Source organism: Sinohyriopsis cumingii, chromosome 1 (genome assembly GCF_028554795.1).
Source record: "Sinohyriopsis cumingii isolate HCF-2022 chromosome 1, ASM2855479v2, whole genome shotgun sequence".
Lineage (NCBI taxonomy): Eukaryota > Metazoa > Mollusca > Bivalvia > Unionida > Unionidae > Sinohyriopsis > Sinohyriopsis cumingii.
Genome location: NC_142961.1, coordinates 143,042,422 through 143,059,717, shown reverse-complemented (window position 1 = coordinate 143,059,717; position 17,296 = coordinate 143,042,422). Strand labels below are relative to the sequence as shown.

Below are 17,296 nucleotides of genomic sequence, written 5' to 3'. Positions count from 1 at the left end.
CTTTGAGAGCAAAGAAAGCAAACTACTATCTCAAATATTTATTGATAGAATTTGTGATCATCCATTTTATGAACATATTTTCCCAAGACAAGGACAATTATGTCATAAATTATTTTTAAATTTTAACTGGAAAAGTACAAATTTGTTGTGGGACAATTCATACAACCCTTTGCAAGAAGTAGAGAAAGCCAAATGCCCTGACCACTATACTGCACTGGGTCATGACTCCTTATCTTGTATGGCATTTTATCGGGATTAGCATTTGCTTGAAAAGAAATGGGACAGAAAGGTCTAGTAGTAAATCAACACACAGCATATTAAAATTATGGCTGTATTTGTTGTAAGATATGTATATTTATTATGTCTCAAAACTTTGTCATGACCTAGAAAGAACCTGTTTAATACATTTCATCAATATCCAATTAAAATCTCTCACACCCAGGCCAACACTTGTCAGCTGACTGTGTTTTGGACAGGCACTTACCATATATACTCACTTATAAGAAGAGTTCAACTGCAATCTGCACAGACCAGATCTGCCACCGCATAATGCACATATAGATCTGGGTCTGTGCAGTTTGTTAACAGTAATCAGTAGAACAAACAACACAGACCCTGACCTGCAGGTGCATTACGCCACGGAAGATCAGGATCTTGGTTGTTTGCAGTTCAACTCTACATATAAGCAAGTATATATGGTAGCTCTCATTTTCTTCACATGATACAGCCCATAATGTGTTAAGAGTGTCTTTAAAAGCATCACAAACAACAACATTAACCACTTGTTGCTGCTGTTGTTGTTGTTGTAGGGTTTAACACCATTTTTCAGCACATGATAGGCTATACATGGTGGCCAGTATTAATGGTGGAGGAAGAACCTGGGAAAACCCCGGAAAGATCCACCGACCCACAAGAAGCTACTAGCAAGCTTTGTCACACACCCATATTGGCCGAATCTGAGACTCCAACCCATGCAGACAGAGGTGAGATGGCAGTGATCCGTAACGGAGAGCGCTTTAGACCACTCAGCCACTCGAGGCCCCCTAACCACTTGTTGCATTGGAAAGATCTGTTGTACATTTTACAACAGAACAATAATACTTACAGTAACCCCTTTACTGTACAAAACAAGACAGGGAAAGTATTTACTTATTATCACCTGTTTATAATTAGCCATGGGGTTTCAGTTTCACATCAAAGAAGTGAGTTGCATGCTGATGCAGGTACAAGGCCTCAAGGAATACACATCTCCTTTGATGTCTAATTTATTTAAGTAATCGAAACCCCAGGGTAAAAATATGTACATGTGAATGCATGTACCTTTTCATGCCCAGTAAGTTTATTGTGGTTAATGAGTGGCAATCTCACGAGTTTCCATGGTATGACCCTGGTTAGAGCTGGGTACCATAAAATATTTTGTACTTCAGGTATAACATGCTATTTCTGAATGTACCCCGATACACATCACCATATACAGCAATTATATTAAGGACCAACAAATTAAAGTTCTGGGGCAGAGGTGTGACACTTTGTTTAATTTCTGTCTGTCAATAGCTGAGAAAATTTCTTGCTATGATTTATAGTAAAAATAACATTATATTATATTCATTATATTATTTGGAATTATTTTAAATTTATTTTGAGATTTAAAATTTTTTTTAGCTCAAAAGAAAACAATAGCCCCTCCCCCAACCCAAAAATCAAATGGCCATTACCTTGTATTAGATTAATTTGCTATATGTATGTTAAATGTTATACATTGTGATCTAAAAGCTGCAACTAAAGTGGGATGACTAAGCTTTCAGTATAGCTGATACTGTGAAAGACATCATGCTGACATCATAGATACTAATGATAAAAATAGGAAATGTTGACAATGAAGCAGACAATATACTGTTGAGATAACAGGCAGGGAAACTTTGAATGGGATGCCAACACTCATAGAAGATATTTGAGAGGGCCAGTAAACATACAACACGCCTACTCAAGAAGTTTTAATGGACTTGAAAAATTAGGTAAAGTTTAGACGGAAAACAAGTATGTTTCTGAAACTCATAGGATGATTCACAGCCTTACAAAGGAGTACACAGCACATTCACTAGTAAAATCTAAAACATAATATGGGGGGGGGGGTGTTTGTTGTTATTTCTAATCTGAAATTTTTCGGAAAACCGGATCTGGCCTGAAAATGAACCAAAAATATCATTTTGGGCACCACATATACTTAAGTTATACTGTCAAACATGTTATTCATGGATCTTAAATGTAATTTTAATTGTAATATTCACCATTAAATTGTGACAGATATAACCATTTTGTAAACAAACAGGATAATATTTTGAACTATTTTGACATGAATAATGGAAACATGCTATCAATATTGTAAAGGTCGTTACAAGATTACCCTGGAATTTCCATGCATTCCTTACTTGCAGAAACCACCAATGTACTGGTACAGTGATAAAGTACCATGAAACATACAACTTGAAAAAACAATACAGCGGTGAAGTGGTATACCAGTATTACTGCACACCTCCATTTCTGGGAGTAAGGAAAGGCTCCGAGACATTACCCAGATGTCCCATGTTTCCATTTTGGTCATGCTGATTTACAAATATGTGAGACACAGAACTCAGGAGTTATTACACACACAAAAAACTACCTAGTGTGATCAGAAGTCCAGAACTATCTACACAGCCTACACCTATCTGACACATACATCCATCACATGTACAGTCTGTATCTCAATAATACTGTGCTTACCATGCATAACTTCTTGTTAAGTTAAATCCACCTGCAAACAGCATAATCCGCCAAGAGACCAAGGTCTTTGCTGTTTGTTTAAACCGAGTATCCCAAACCAAGAACTTCGACCCAGACTGATATGCAAGTCATTGAATATGCTGGGATGATAAAGTACTAGTCACTGGTCCAGACAATTTTGCAAATTGGTGAAAAGTCCCAAAAAATCGGTGAAAAGTCCCAAAAATGAATGGAAGAGTAACAAACATTAAACTTTTGCAGACTTACACATACAATACAAAAGTTAAGTAATAATAATAATAATAATAAAAATAACCTGGACGTAATACGGTGCCTAATCTTTAGAAGCTCTAAGCACTTTACAATTTAAAATAACACATAAAAACATATACAACAACACAATTTCAAAAACAAACACCATGAAATTACAAAAACAAAAAACATGCAAACAATAATTAAGGAAGTAAATATTATTAAGTATTTAAGTCTTTTATATTAGTTAAACTGGGCAAGTTTTAAGAAGTCACGTATATATTCAGGGAAGATGGGGAAAAACGACCTAAACAAAATACCAGATCACAGGACATACAATGTGAATTCCAAGATAGTGGTAAACGTAGTTTTTCAAGATTTTGTGAAAACTAAATTGGCGAACATGTTGTCAATGTTAAAAGAACAGTAAGTATCACACATATTCACTGGTAAATCTGGTAAAACTGCAAACTACACAGATCCAGATATGCCATAATACACAAGCAGATCTGGGTCTAAGAAGTTTCTTAAGAGCAATCAGCAGAATAAATAACACCGACCCTGATCTGCTAGATAATTATGTGACTGCATATCAAGGTCTATGTAGTTTGCAGTTGGACTAGACTAATAACTGAGTACTAGGATGTTAAACACTCCTAGTATTGACTGTCACTTTAGCAAATCATACACCTTGAATTAACTAGTCCTAAGAAAATTAACTGATTTACACTAATGGGGATGACGTAGGTCAGTCTTTTCTAGCCATGTTTTCTCACTTTTGACTAGTACCGGTGAGTTGTGATACAGATCTATATTAAAAAGTAATTTACAGTATTATCAGAAAGGAATATGTGTAGGAAGACAAAAAGGCCATATCTACTTAACCCACAATTACATAAATATATTTATATGTCTATACACAATATATGCAGTCATATGCCACTGCCCACATAAATCATCCTAAACTAGGAATGTATATTATGTAAATAATGGCCAACATAACTAGACAACTCTAGTTCTGATCTCTATCATTTTTATATAAATGTACTTGGGCAAGGTGTAAACATTCTCACATGATGTCACACCTGTGCAGACTGCACACCTGTGTAGACTAAACATTAATAACTGCACAAATCAGATACACAGTTCTGATATACACTTGATACAATTACAAACATATAAAAATTTTGTTAATATGATAAAAATTCCTAACCCACCATGAAAATAAATCAATCAAAATTCAAGATATCCAAATTAAGAGATACTCCCAAAGGTAAATGTAAAAAAAATTGAGCGACTCACCTAAAACAAGCCAGTGGTAAATGCATATTCTTGAATGAAAGAGATTCAGTGAGTTTTAGGTAATGACTAAAGAAAAGTATGAAGCAGAGAAAACAACCTAGCCAGCCAAACTTACCCTTAGTTCAGGTCTGATCTGTATGTGTGGGCAAGCTGGGGGTGGATATTAATCCATGCATAAAACCATAACAATACAGTTGAGATGGGATGGTTGATAAGAGTTCTCTTCACACAGACCTGTAATAAACATAAAATACATATAACATTGGAATAAAAGTGTCCAAGCAAAAGGTGTCCTATGTGCCCCTGAATGAGTCCACCTGTTAATTTGGCATCAAATGACCAGGAACTAATTTCACCCAAGTGTCAATAAAATTTAAGTCCGAGCTTCAGACAGTACATTGCCGATTGGTCAATTTTAAGAGAGAAATTAAATATTATCCAATCAGACTGCTAGATTGAAAAGTTAAAATTTCTCCACTTCAGACTTAAGTTTCTTCTGTGAAATCTGGGTCGAGTTTCCATGAATTAAGTGGCTCACACTCCTGTTATTTACATGTACTTTTAATTTTCATGGTTCTGCAAAAAATGATACATTGTTTTATATCGAAATTCATGAAATGATGAAGGTCCCTCAGAATAATGTTTAACTAGTGGAGTTTTTGCGGAAAATTTCCGTGGAAAATTTCACATAGAGTCATATATTCTTCTTATTTTAGATGAAACTAGATCCATAAGTAACTGCTTATGGAATACAACCCACATGATATGATGCGTAAATAGTTTTCCAAAAATGAACACATAACTCTAAAAGCACTAATCTTAACAAGGCAGACTTTTAGACAAACTCCCATCATGATACAAATGGATACAAATATTCCTGAAAATTGACATCTTAAATAAATAAAAATATTCATGAAAATTAACATCTTAAATAAATAAAAATATTCATGAAAATTAACATCTTAAAGAATTTGAAATATACTGAATGGCCGTGAGTGTGATGAACAGGCCATTTTTAATATTGTCACTACTTTTTTCCGCATGATACAATCTATACAGCAGTCATGAAAACCACTCAAATATATGAAATTTCATGATGATATATGAAATGGTCCAGGAGATAATGACTGAACGAAAAAAGATGACACATGTATAAGCTGATGCGACTAGACCCTCCAACTTCATCTGCAGGAGGTGAAATAGCTTTGATGTATACAGTGTAATGACACTATTAAATCTGAAAATGAAATTCATTAGAATTTGTATGGACACTGAACTTGCTTGCATGAGACAAATTAATATTTCTTTCAATGACCATACAGTGTGCATGACTTTTAAATACACATGTACTTCATAAAATCAAATGATACAAGGTAACAAAGAACAACTTTGCTTATTTAATTAGGTGATTTTTTAAAAGAGGCAAGAACAGATATGTTATTTCAAAATTGGATTTAATGTACACACACCAAAATTGAAACAGGATACTAACATTAAACTTCCTTTAACAATAAGATGATTTTTAAAAAAGATTTAAACTTACTTTTAAAGGCATCATCTGTATATAGGGTCATACAGAGCAGAGTTTATTCTATAACTGTAAAAAAAATTTAGGGGGGAAATTTTCTAATTATGAGAGGGACTTAATGAAGAAATAAAGGCAGGGAATGCATGATTTTTTAGCATACTGTTGATTCATCATTAAGATTTTATATAAATTCGAGCAAATTCTGCAATTTCACTATCCTATAAAACTTAAGCACAACTAAATTAGCAGTCCTTGGTTTGTAAAGAAAATCAAATGTATGCATGCAAATATGTAAATCACTAGACCTTTGTTCCATGGTATCTTCATGGATAATTAAGTTTGTAATTAATTGATATGTTTCACATAACCTATTGCTCACAGTTACTGTGACCACTTTAGTTAACTACAGACAGTTGTAAATAATGAATAAGTTAACATACTACTATTTGTTGTGCAAGCCAACAGACTGTGACAATGAGAACACTTTCACCTTCACATGACCTATACTACATAATCAGGTAATTTAGTTAACTGCCTGATATAATGTAGATGCTTGTCTTATCTTGACTAGCCAAAATTTGAATAGCATCCTGACTAGACAGGGGATGAGTAATACTATAGTAGCCACCAATTTAGGGTTGTATATCATCTACACTAGCCAATAGCCAAGGGCAACTAGCCAAATGCTGAATAACATCTGCACTAGCCCCTAGCCATGAGTTGTAGATCACCTATATTAGACCCTAGCCAAATGTTTTGTTTTGCATTTTGACAAGCCAAACGTTGTACAGCATCTACACTAGCCACTAGCCAAATGTTGTATAGCATCTACACTAGCCACTAAGGATTGCATAGCATCTACACTAGCCACTAGCCAAATGTTGTATAGCATCTACACTAGCCACTAAGGATTGCATAGCATCTACACTAGCCACTAGCCAAGGATTGTAGAGCATTTACACTAGCCACTAGCCAACAACTGTATGTCATCTACACTAGCCATTAGCCAAGGACTGTATGGCATCTACACTAGCCACTAGCCAAGGGTTGTATAGCATCTACACTAGTCACTAGCCAAGGAATGTATGGCATTTACACTAGCCACTAGCCAAGGGTTGTGTAGCATCTACACTAGTCACTAGCCAAGGATTGTATAGCATTTACACTAGACACTAGCCAAGGAATGTATGGCATCTGCACTAGCCACTAGCCAAGGGTTGTATAGCATTTACACTAGCTATTATCCAAGGATTGTATGGCATCTACACTAGCCACTAGCCAAGGATTGTATAGCATCTTGACTAGCCAAATGTTGAACAGAATCTACTCTAGCCACAGACTGTAAGGCATCTATGCTAGCTACTAACCAAGAGTTGTATAGCATTTACACTAGCCACTAGCCAAGGAATGTATGGCATCTAAACTAGCTACTAACCAAGGGTTGTATATTATCTACACTAGCCACTAGCCAAAGATTGTATAGCATCTCAACTAGCCATGGATTGAATAGCACTGCACTAGCCATTAGCCATGGGATGTATATCATCTACACCAGCTACTAGCCAAGGATTGTATATCATCTTGACTAGGCAAGGGTTGAATAGCACTACATTAGCCATTAGCCGCGGGTTGTATACCATCTTGACTATCCAAGGGTTGAATAGTATCTGCACTAGCCACTAGCCATGGGTTGTATAACATCTACACTAGCCACTAGTCAAGGGCTGTATAGCATCTACACTAGTCATTAGCCAAGGAATGTATGGCATCTATACTAGCCACTAGCCAAGGGTTGTATAGCATCTATACAAGCCACTAGCCAAGGATTCTATGACATCTTGACATGCACTAGCCACTGGACATGGGTTGTATAGCATCTACACTAGCCACTAAACAAGGATTCTATGACATCTTGACATGCACTAGCCACTGGACATGGCCTATTGATCCATTTTACTACACATCTACCTTTGTCTGATGTAACTAGTCAAAACAGTATCTACTGCTCTGCTATCTGATTGGATGCTGCTAAAAAAAGTAATCTAATCAGACTGCTCGCTCTATTCATCTTTGAAGATGATTGGGAATGATCATCATGGATTGGGAATGATCATCATGGATTGGGAATGATCATGGCCAGTACAGACAAGGAAACATCACATGTCAGTATCTACTTTCAAGCTACTCACACTCAAACTTGTCCTCAAATTCAAAGCGTGTGTGTACATCATGTCATCAAATTTAACACCCAACATGTATGTAGGTCATGTCATCAGATTTAACACCCAACATGTACGTACTCATGTCATCAGATTTAACACCCAACATGTGTGACCAGCTCTCTCTCTCACTGCTCAGCTGATACTGATCAACACTGACAGTAACTCTTTCATCCACATGAGGGCACTTGGTCAAAAAAACAACGTTTTCAGCTAGCTACACATGCCAAGTGATCTAATAATGATCCTTAGCCTTAGCTAGTGAAGATGACCATGTACCACCATATATCAATGAACCATGTCTACTTGTAAGGCTTAATAACATCCTTTTCTTCTAAAACATGAACCTAGAACTAACAAATTTCATGGCAGCCACAAGGACTACCCTACACACTCACTTCTAAGTCAAACTGTAAATAAACCATATATCAATGTATAGCCTATCGTGTGCTGAAAAATGGCATTAAACCCCATAACAACAACAACAACAACTATTCATGATGACATTATCCCTGGACCTACTGAAGACGTTTTTGTCCTCAACCCCTCCCAACCCTCATTTTCAACTTCTCCTGCTATTGTATTTCTTATTTAAATCTCTAATATAATATAATATAATATAATATAATATAATATAATATAATATAATATAATATAATATAATATAATATAATATAATATATTATAATATAATATAATATACAAGGTATGTTGTTGCTGTTATAGGGTTTAACGCCATTTTCAGCACAAGATAGACTACACATGGCAACCAGTATAAATGGTGGAGGAAGAACACGGGAAAACCCAAGAAAGAACCACCAACCCACAAGAAGCTACTGGCAAGCTTTCTCACATACCACAATGGCTGAGCCCGAGACTCGAACCCATGCAGACAGAGATGAGATGGCAGTGATCTGTAATGGTGAATGCTTTGAACCACTCAGCCCCTCCCCCCCAGATAATATAATTAGCATAATATAATATACACGACATGAAAATGTTCTTGTTGAAATACTTCCGTGGTAAGAGTTATCTCTGGAAATTTGTCCCAAATGACCATAGTTGCATAATTTCTATAAAATAACAGTATAAAGCTAACTTTGTGTAATTGGCCAATTTGTTTCAGCCCAGCTTACAATGTAAGCAATTATTTCATCCTTGTTTCTACTAATGTTCGATTTTAAATTTGTTTAAGTTTTTCTTCAGCCTGAATCTCATGTCATATCTGCCAGGAAAAAAATGTCTTTCTTTCTTTTTTAAACTAATTAATGCATCTTAATGTGAAATCAAACACATGAAATTCTCTTTAAAATTAGATAACATGTGGTGATCCATACCTTCATCAAAAATAGTCACAAATGGTTTTTCCACCAGAAAAATACAGATATGATATATGAAAAATTAATCATATTTCTGTGAAACTAAACTAATGGAGAAAAAAAATGAGATAAAGGTTATTCATCCATAAATTAAGGGTTTACAGTTGCTGTTAAGAACCAATGTGATTAAATAGCAGGGTGCCTGAGAACTAGCCAAACAGCAAGATTTAACCAGGCCAATGGACAGATGGACACTGCCACTGTAATAGTGGTTCCCACAGATCTTTCATATTGATTCAAAAATCTTTTTGATTTATTAGTACATTTTCTCAAAATTTAAATATATTGTAATAGCAGTACTGTACTTTGTTTCACCCATCTTATTATTAAATGGATACCTTTCAAACTAACCCCATCTTTCTTTAATAGTTTCCTTGATGCCTGACTTGCTCATGTATCACATTTCCCACTGGGTGTCATGTGTTAAGTCTGTACAACTTTTTCTTTCATTTTTTAAATTTACAAGGTTATCCACTCCTTATGCCCACAGCTATAACTTTACTGTGGTAATGTACCAGTAAGCAATATGGTTGATTAAATATTCATAAACTATTCAGAAATGAAGGGGCACACAAGGGTGAAACAGTTTTGCATTTCAGAACAGTTAATCAACTGTATACAAATACTATCCATGGGTAACATCATGATTAAACCAACTTTCTCATCCAGGCTGACTTACAATATAAAACATAAGGGTATCACTTCACAGAAAAATGCAGCTATGGGATTAACCCATGCGTGTTAAGGAACACAACCAAAATGCAATCAGACAAGAGTGTAAAGAAAAAGCCACCTGGTTGTCAGAGCATTAACTTCATGTTTAAAAAGTACTCAACAACTGAAAAGAAACAGAATACTACCATAAATGAACGTCAATTTCTCAAGGAAGATGTAAATTTCATCTACAGCACTTGTTCATTTCAACGGTATTAATATTTTCAGCTTCTTGATGTTCATGGCAATTTTTTCCCCATACATGGCCCCCTGATGTAAAATGATCACCAATCAATATCTGAGATGTGCTAGCAAAATATGCACTGAAGGTTCTATCAGAGAATGTTTTTGAAATCCTATATTTACATGATCTAAGCATGGCATCAAAACGTTATTCATACAAGATGGCAGTTAAGTTACTGTCCACCTGCCATACAAACTGTTACTGCTTGCTGTAATACAATCTAAAGTGTACTGTGATATGGAATAATTTTCACATAGTGTTTGTCAAAGACATATTTCTGCACTTCCTACCTTTTTTAAACCACCCCCACCCACCTGTAATATGCAACTCTCTGGTCAAGTCATAAGGGGATCCTGGGTCCAATTTCTGAATTTGTCTTTTTATATTTACTTAGTGCACACAGGGGTTATAGGGAGGGGGATGTTAACAGTTTTCAAAGTTATGACCATGGGACTAAGTCACTGGGGGGGTGGAAATGGATCCAAGGACTAACATCTGCTGCAAATATCATTTTATCTTTCATATCTAATATTTAACTGGTAAGGATCTTAATAATTTCTTTCTTGTGACCCAGGGTTTTTTTAAAGAGGTTTAACACCATATTTCAGCTCATGATATGTCATACATGGCTGCCAGTATACCAAGGAAGAACCCAGAAAAATCCCAGGAAGAAACAATGACCCACAGGAAGCTACTAATAAGCTTTTCTTATATACCCATGCTGGCTGAGCCTGAGACTCAAACCCACACATAGAGGTGAGATGTTAGTACCTTAGACCACTCTTCCATTGCTTTTTCTCACCAAGATCCTTCCACCCATACAAAGTTGCATGGCTGCAGCAAACAATTTCCAAGAAACTGACACAATGGCAATCTTAACTGAATTCACTTGGGCACTAAACTTAGTCCATAGTGACCTCATTTAAGTAGGTTAGTGCCTCATTGATTAAAACATGTCCACATGTAAAGTTGCAGATCCAATCATGACAGAGAAACTGACCATAACTCAAAACATAACCAAGGTGTGGTGAGGGACATAAGGATGAGTGTATGTAACACCATATATATGCCAAATCAACACTCCTAATGTGTGGCAAATAAAAAGGCAGATAATTTGTGCAAGCTTCCATCTCTCCAACAATCAGTAAAACAGTAAACAGCAACAGCAAACATTAACAGCAGGATCTATGAGTGGGACAGAAAATGTCTGAAATCTCACAGTAAAAGTACTACTGACACACACAATTTTAAACTCATTTAAGTGGAGAGGGGAGTTGTTGGAAGAGACAGCAGATAGATGGCGAGGGCTAGGATGTTTATATTGTATTTCGTATGGAGATTATTCAAGCTAGTGATACGTTACAGAATAAAGCATAGCAATTCATCAGATGTGTCCCAAACATATGAGCTCAGTAAGAGGCCTGCAGGCCCCTGGGCAAGGGAAGGGAGGATAAAGATTGTGATTAGTGGCCATGTCAAGACATCATCTGACAGAAGAGATCAGGCAATGCCTTAATAAATGGTTTTGCTCTCCATTAAGAAAGATCTAGAAAATTTTCTGCCTCTACAGCAGTAATTAAATCCAAAGTAAAATTGGACAGAGCATGGTCCACTGTTTATCTTACTGTAAAAAAAAAAAACAACATGATTTTAGTTCTAACGCTACTCTTACACAGCTAAGATGCGTACATCAACATTTTGTGTTTTGCAAAAAAAAACAGGCTATCTATCAATTTCAGTACAGTGGGATAAATAGTCTGAGTTTGTGTCTTAAAACATCATGGTCAATTTAAAAAGACTGAAATTTACAGCCCATTTTGTTAGTTTATGTTGTTACACGAAAAAAAAAAAAACCTATTTGAATGTACAGCCCAACAACATAACAAAAAATGTAATGACTGAAATGTACAGCCCAACAACATAACAAAAAATGTAATGACTGAAATGTACAGCCAAACAACATAACAAAAAATGTAATGACTGAAATGTACAGCCAAACTAACAATATCAAAAAAAATGAAATTGACTGAAGTGATATCTTTCAATAAAGATCACTAAGTAAACAAAAAAATGTATTTTATGGACAGAAGGTCTTTATATGAAGTTGAAAATGAATATGAAATTCAAACAGAAACTTGCGTATATTATTTCACTTTTTCAATAGCACAGTTGATATAGTATCCGACTCGTAATTAATCCAAGGGATTTAATTCCCATCCAGGAAGTCCAGGGATGGCTGTCTTGGTCTATCCTTGCAAAATCCTTCATAACAGCCAATGATGTCTTTAAAGTGCATTTAAAAACCAACAATACAATATGTGTAAATATCATTATATGAGAAGAAATCTGTGTAAATATCATCTGTGTAAATATCAGTATATGACTATAAATCTGTAAATATCATCTGTGTAAATATCATTATATGACTATAAATCTGTGTAAATAGCATCTGTGTAAATATCATTATATGACTAGAAATCTGTGTAAATATCTGTGTAAATATCATTATATGACTAGAAATCTGTGTAAATATCATCTGTGTAAATATCATTATGACTATAAATCTGTGTAAATATTATATATGACTATAAATCTGTATAAATATCATCTGTGTAAATATCATTACATGTATATGACAAGAAATCTGTGTAAATATCATCTGTGTAAATATCATTATATGACTAGAAATCTGTGTAAATATCATCTGCGTAAATATCATTATATGACTAGAATTCTGAAAAAATATTGTTATGTTGCAATATCAAATAAAAGCAAGTACAGGACCTGGAATACAGATTGTAAAATTTATGTCATAGTTAGAAAGGCAACAGTGATATTTTATAACTTTTAAAATCATTAGCAAAAGAATTAAAACTAACCCAAATGACCCAATTTCAGTGGTGCATAAGTTATGCAGAGATAACAGAGCAATAAAGGCCAGTTCATGAACGATACATGAGAAATGAATCTGAAATCCAAAATATAACTAAATTACTTTGAAGCTAAAAATATGGGATAAAATAACCTACTTCAGCAATGAGGGAGTATTACTCGTCAATATGCATCTCTAATCCATGATTCTAGATTACAAGAACAGTATGTGGCCATAAAATAAATTAAAAAACTCAACATAAGCCAGTAAATTGGAAGTATATATGTCACAGTGCCCTTCCTTTTTTATACAAGCATAACACTAACAGGGAATGAAAGAATCGTTTAGTTTAATGATTAACAATAGTTTTTAAAAAAATTCTTTAAAAGGTCAAGAAACATAACCAAAGTCAGTGATGCATGAAACATTGGTTACCATGACCCATTTTCTTATGAGGGTATAGTATTCTTCAAAATGCATCTCTAAACCAGTCATGGTTCTTGATATAGCAGTAGATGTATCTACATAAGGTGTAAAAACCAATGGACAGGTCATAACAAAAATGTAATTTATGCCAGTAAGTTTTAAATGTAGGTCACAGTGACCTTACAGGTGTAGAATTAATAAAGATGCATACCTTATTCTAGTGTGTTGATTCTAGCATGAATTGAGCTAGATGAAAAAACTGCAATCAACAAAATTTAAGCCAAGTCAGCAATTAATGAAATATGGGTCACTGTAATCTTTTCTAATCAGGGTACAAGTTAAGATACAACCCCTCACCACATTCCATGATTCCAAGTAAAACATCACATAATCTGTGATGTCACGACATGTTATCATATTTGTGTAATATGGAAAAAGTATGATATGTGATGTCATGGGGTGTCATCATATCTGTGTAACATGGAAAAAGTATGATATGTAATGTCACGACATGTTATCATATTTGTGCAATATGGAAAAAGTATGATATGTAATTTCATGGGGTGTCATCATATCTGTGTAACATGGAAAAAGTATGATATGTAATGTCACGACATGTTATCATATCTGTGTAACATGGAAAAAGTATGATATGTGATGTCATGGGGTGTCATCATATTTGTGTAATATGTAACAAGTATGATATGTGATGTCATGGAGTGTCATCATATTTGTGTAATATGGAAAAAAGTATGATATGTGATATCATGGAGCATCATCATATTTGTGTAATATGAAAAAAGTATGATATGTGATGTCATGGGGTGTCTATATGCTGATATACTTGGAATTATGTATCTTGGTGAAAGGGTGCATCCTGATGGGCATGCATACCTAAAGAAGCATCTAACCCTGTGACTCAACAGGAATGATTCAGCGATGATGAGGGGAGAAGATGAGTGATTGTTACAAAAAGAAAAGAATCCCTTCATAGTTCAATAATAGTTCAATAACTGACTCACTTTTTGATAAGTTAAACCCTGTTATTAATTCAATTAATGGCAGTAATTTTATGTACAGTAGCTTCAATAAAGAAAGTTGGAATAAAGTCTTTGAAGGCTACATTTGACTGTACTGTACCTTTATTTTTTTTTTAAATCTATTGAAAGTCACTTTGCTTTTTGTGTTTTATGATCTGTCAATGAATAGCTTCCTAGATACCAAGTATGAAAACTGAATATAAGTATAACTGAAATGGTACTGTATCTCTGTGGAATATACATGTATATAAAGGACAGGTTTCATATTCTGAGATATGTTAAAATTTTCATCTAGCAAAACTGGGAAGAGCTTTAAAAAACAGTGTTATGTAGGAAAGAAAACTTGATGTACATGTACACATTAATTGCCTCCAGTTATTCAAATCCAAATTGCTAACATTTAATTTCCACTGACTCTACATACAGTAAAATACTGGTATGTGTGACCATACAGAAAGATAATAGCACTATCCAAATACTCCATTTCAATGGCTAACTATGCCCCTTAGATGGACACTAATCAAACCACTGACCTTGGAAAACATTCTACCAGCATTGTAACTACCAATAATGTAATTCACATTTACTTTGATAGCTGAATGGTTCAAACAAAGAGAGGCCTTTGATCCCCAAGGTTCTTGCCACATCAAAGTATAATCTAGGACCAATGACCAGTCTGAGACACTGCAATCCACCCTGAATATTTTATCAGTAGTGAGAGCAACTAATTATATTTTGGTCATTTTCTCTTGTTCGTCATCCAGCATAAACTATTTCAAACTTAGTTTTTCAAGTTGATAATAAATATTACGAAGATCATAGTACACAGACGCAATGTAGTGATGTTCATACAGTGTTTAATGATATTGAAACCATGGTATAAAGACCAAATGTAGTGATGTTCATAGTGTTTAATGATAGTGAGACCATGGTATAGAGACCCAATGGAGTGATGTTCATACAGTGCTTAATGACCGTGAGACCATGGTATAAATACCCAATGGAGTGATGTTCATAGTGTTTAATGATATTGAAACCATGGTATAAATACCCAATGTAGTGATGTTCATATAGTGCTTAATGATAGCAAGACCATGGTATAAAAACCCACTGTAGTGATGTTCATACAGTGCTTAATGAGTGTGAGACCATGGTATAAAGACCCAATGTAGTGATGTTCATACAGTGTTTAATTATATGAAGATTATGGTACATAGACCCAATGTAGTGATGTTCACAGAGTGTTTAATGATACTGAGACCATGGTATAAAGACCCAATGGAGTGATGTTCACACAGTGTTTAATGATATGAAAATCAACCAAATACAGTCATGCTCATAAAAGGTTAAATTATATTAAGACCATGGTACATCAACCCAATGTAGTGATGTTCATACAGTGTCTAATGATAGTGAGACCATGGTACACAGACCCAATGTAGTGATGTTGTTCATGCCATGTTTAACGATGAAGATCAATGTACATAGACCCCAAAGGAGTGATGATGCATGAAGTTCATAATAAATGCTTCTTTCAACCAAATTTCGCAAGACATTTCCAGTATATGAATGCGTTTTTGATCCCTTGTATAATCAAGAAAAGTAAATAACATGCAGTAAAGAAAGACTAAACTAAACTGCATTAATGCTGCAGTGTCTTTATTCTTAGTAAGTTTAAACCTGGCAGAAATCTACACTCAGTAACACTAACAAATAATGGAGTTTCTAGCCACTTCATTCTCATCCAGTTCTAAAACTTTTCTCAGTTACTTCTGTTTATCTGGAGATTTCTGAACATGCAAATAGTCAAACACAATGGTGGAAAAGAAACAAATGTACAAAAACTGACATCAACCATCAACTATCTACTGAAGTCAATAATGACATCATTTGACTAAAAGATGACCATTTTAAACCATAATTAGTTCCTAGCATAGATGTGGTAGTGATGCACATACATGAAAACACGTGCAGCTAATTTCTGTGAAGCAGATTACAACTTCACTAATTGGCTGATCCCTGCCTTGTTAGCAATGTTTTGTGTCAGTATCAACATACTGTTATCAATGAAAATTTGCGAAAGCTGTATTTGGGTAATTCGAAGAGATCTGAATGAATTTTAACAAAAAGTATAATAATATATAATACAGACATGTACTCAGCATTCATAACAGACATAACCAATTCAAGGGCAGTCCTTGATAATTAAGGAGACCTTGGTCAAAAATAAACCTTTTACACAATCTGACTAAAATCAGATTTCTACATGAAAATCTTAAAGCGACCGCTTAGGGGTCAAATTGTGATGACCTTTAAATTAGCCAGTGGAAATGAAGCATTCAAAAATTTTGAAAGTGAGTGAAATTGTTCAGTACACACTGATGCTGTTCTTCAACCACTGTTCAGTATCCCAATTATGAAGATATAAGACTTCATCAGACTAACGGATAAAATTAGCGATTATGCCAATAACATGGGTCACCAGAACATGCATGACCCTTATGCCATCGCTATCAGATCTTCACTCAGGGCAGTGGAGATCTGATGTTAATATGAT

At 34.7% G+C, this 17,296-nt stretch overlaps 1 protein-coding gene across 2 annotated transcripts in view; it reads right to left on the bottom strand.

Annotated features, from left to right (window-relative positions):
* LOC149808055 (uncharacterized) overlaps positions 1 to 17,296 on the bottom strand; it is a 147,232-nt gene that overhangs the window by 118,550 nt on the left and 11,386 nt on the right. For both annotated transcript variants that reach the window (XM_089973103.1, XM_089973109.1), the window contains exon 3: positions 4,433 to 4,551. The gene's annotated coding sequence lies outside the window, so the exon portion shown is untranslated. The remainder of the gene's footprint in view (positions 1 to 4,432; positions 4,552 to 17,296) is intronic.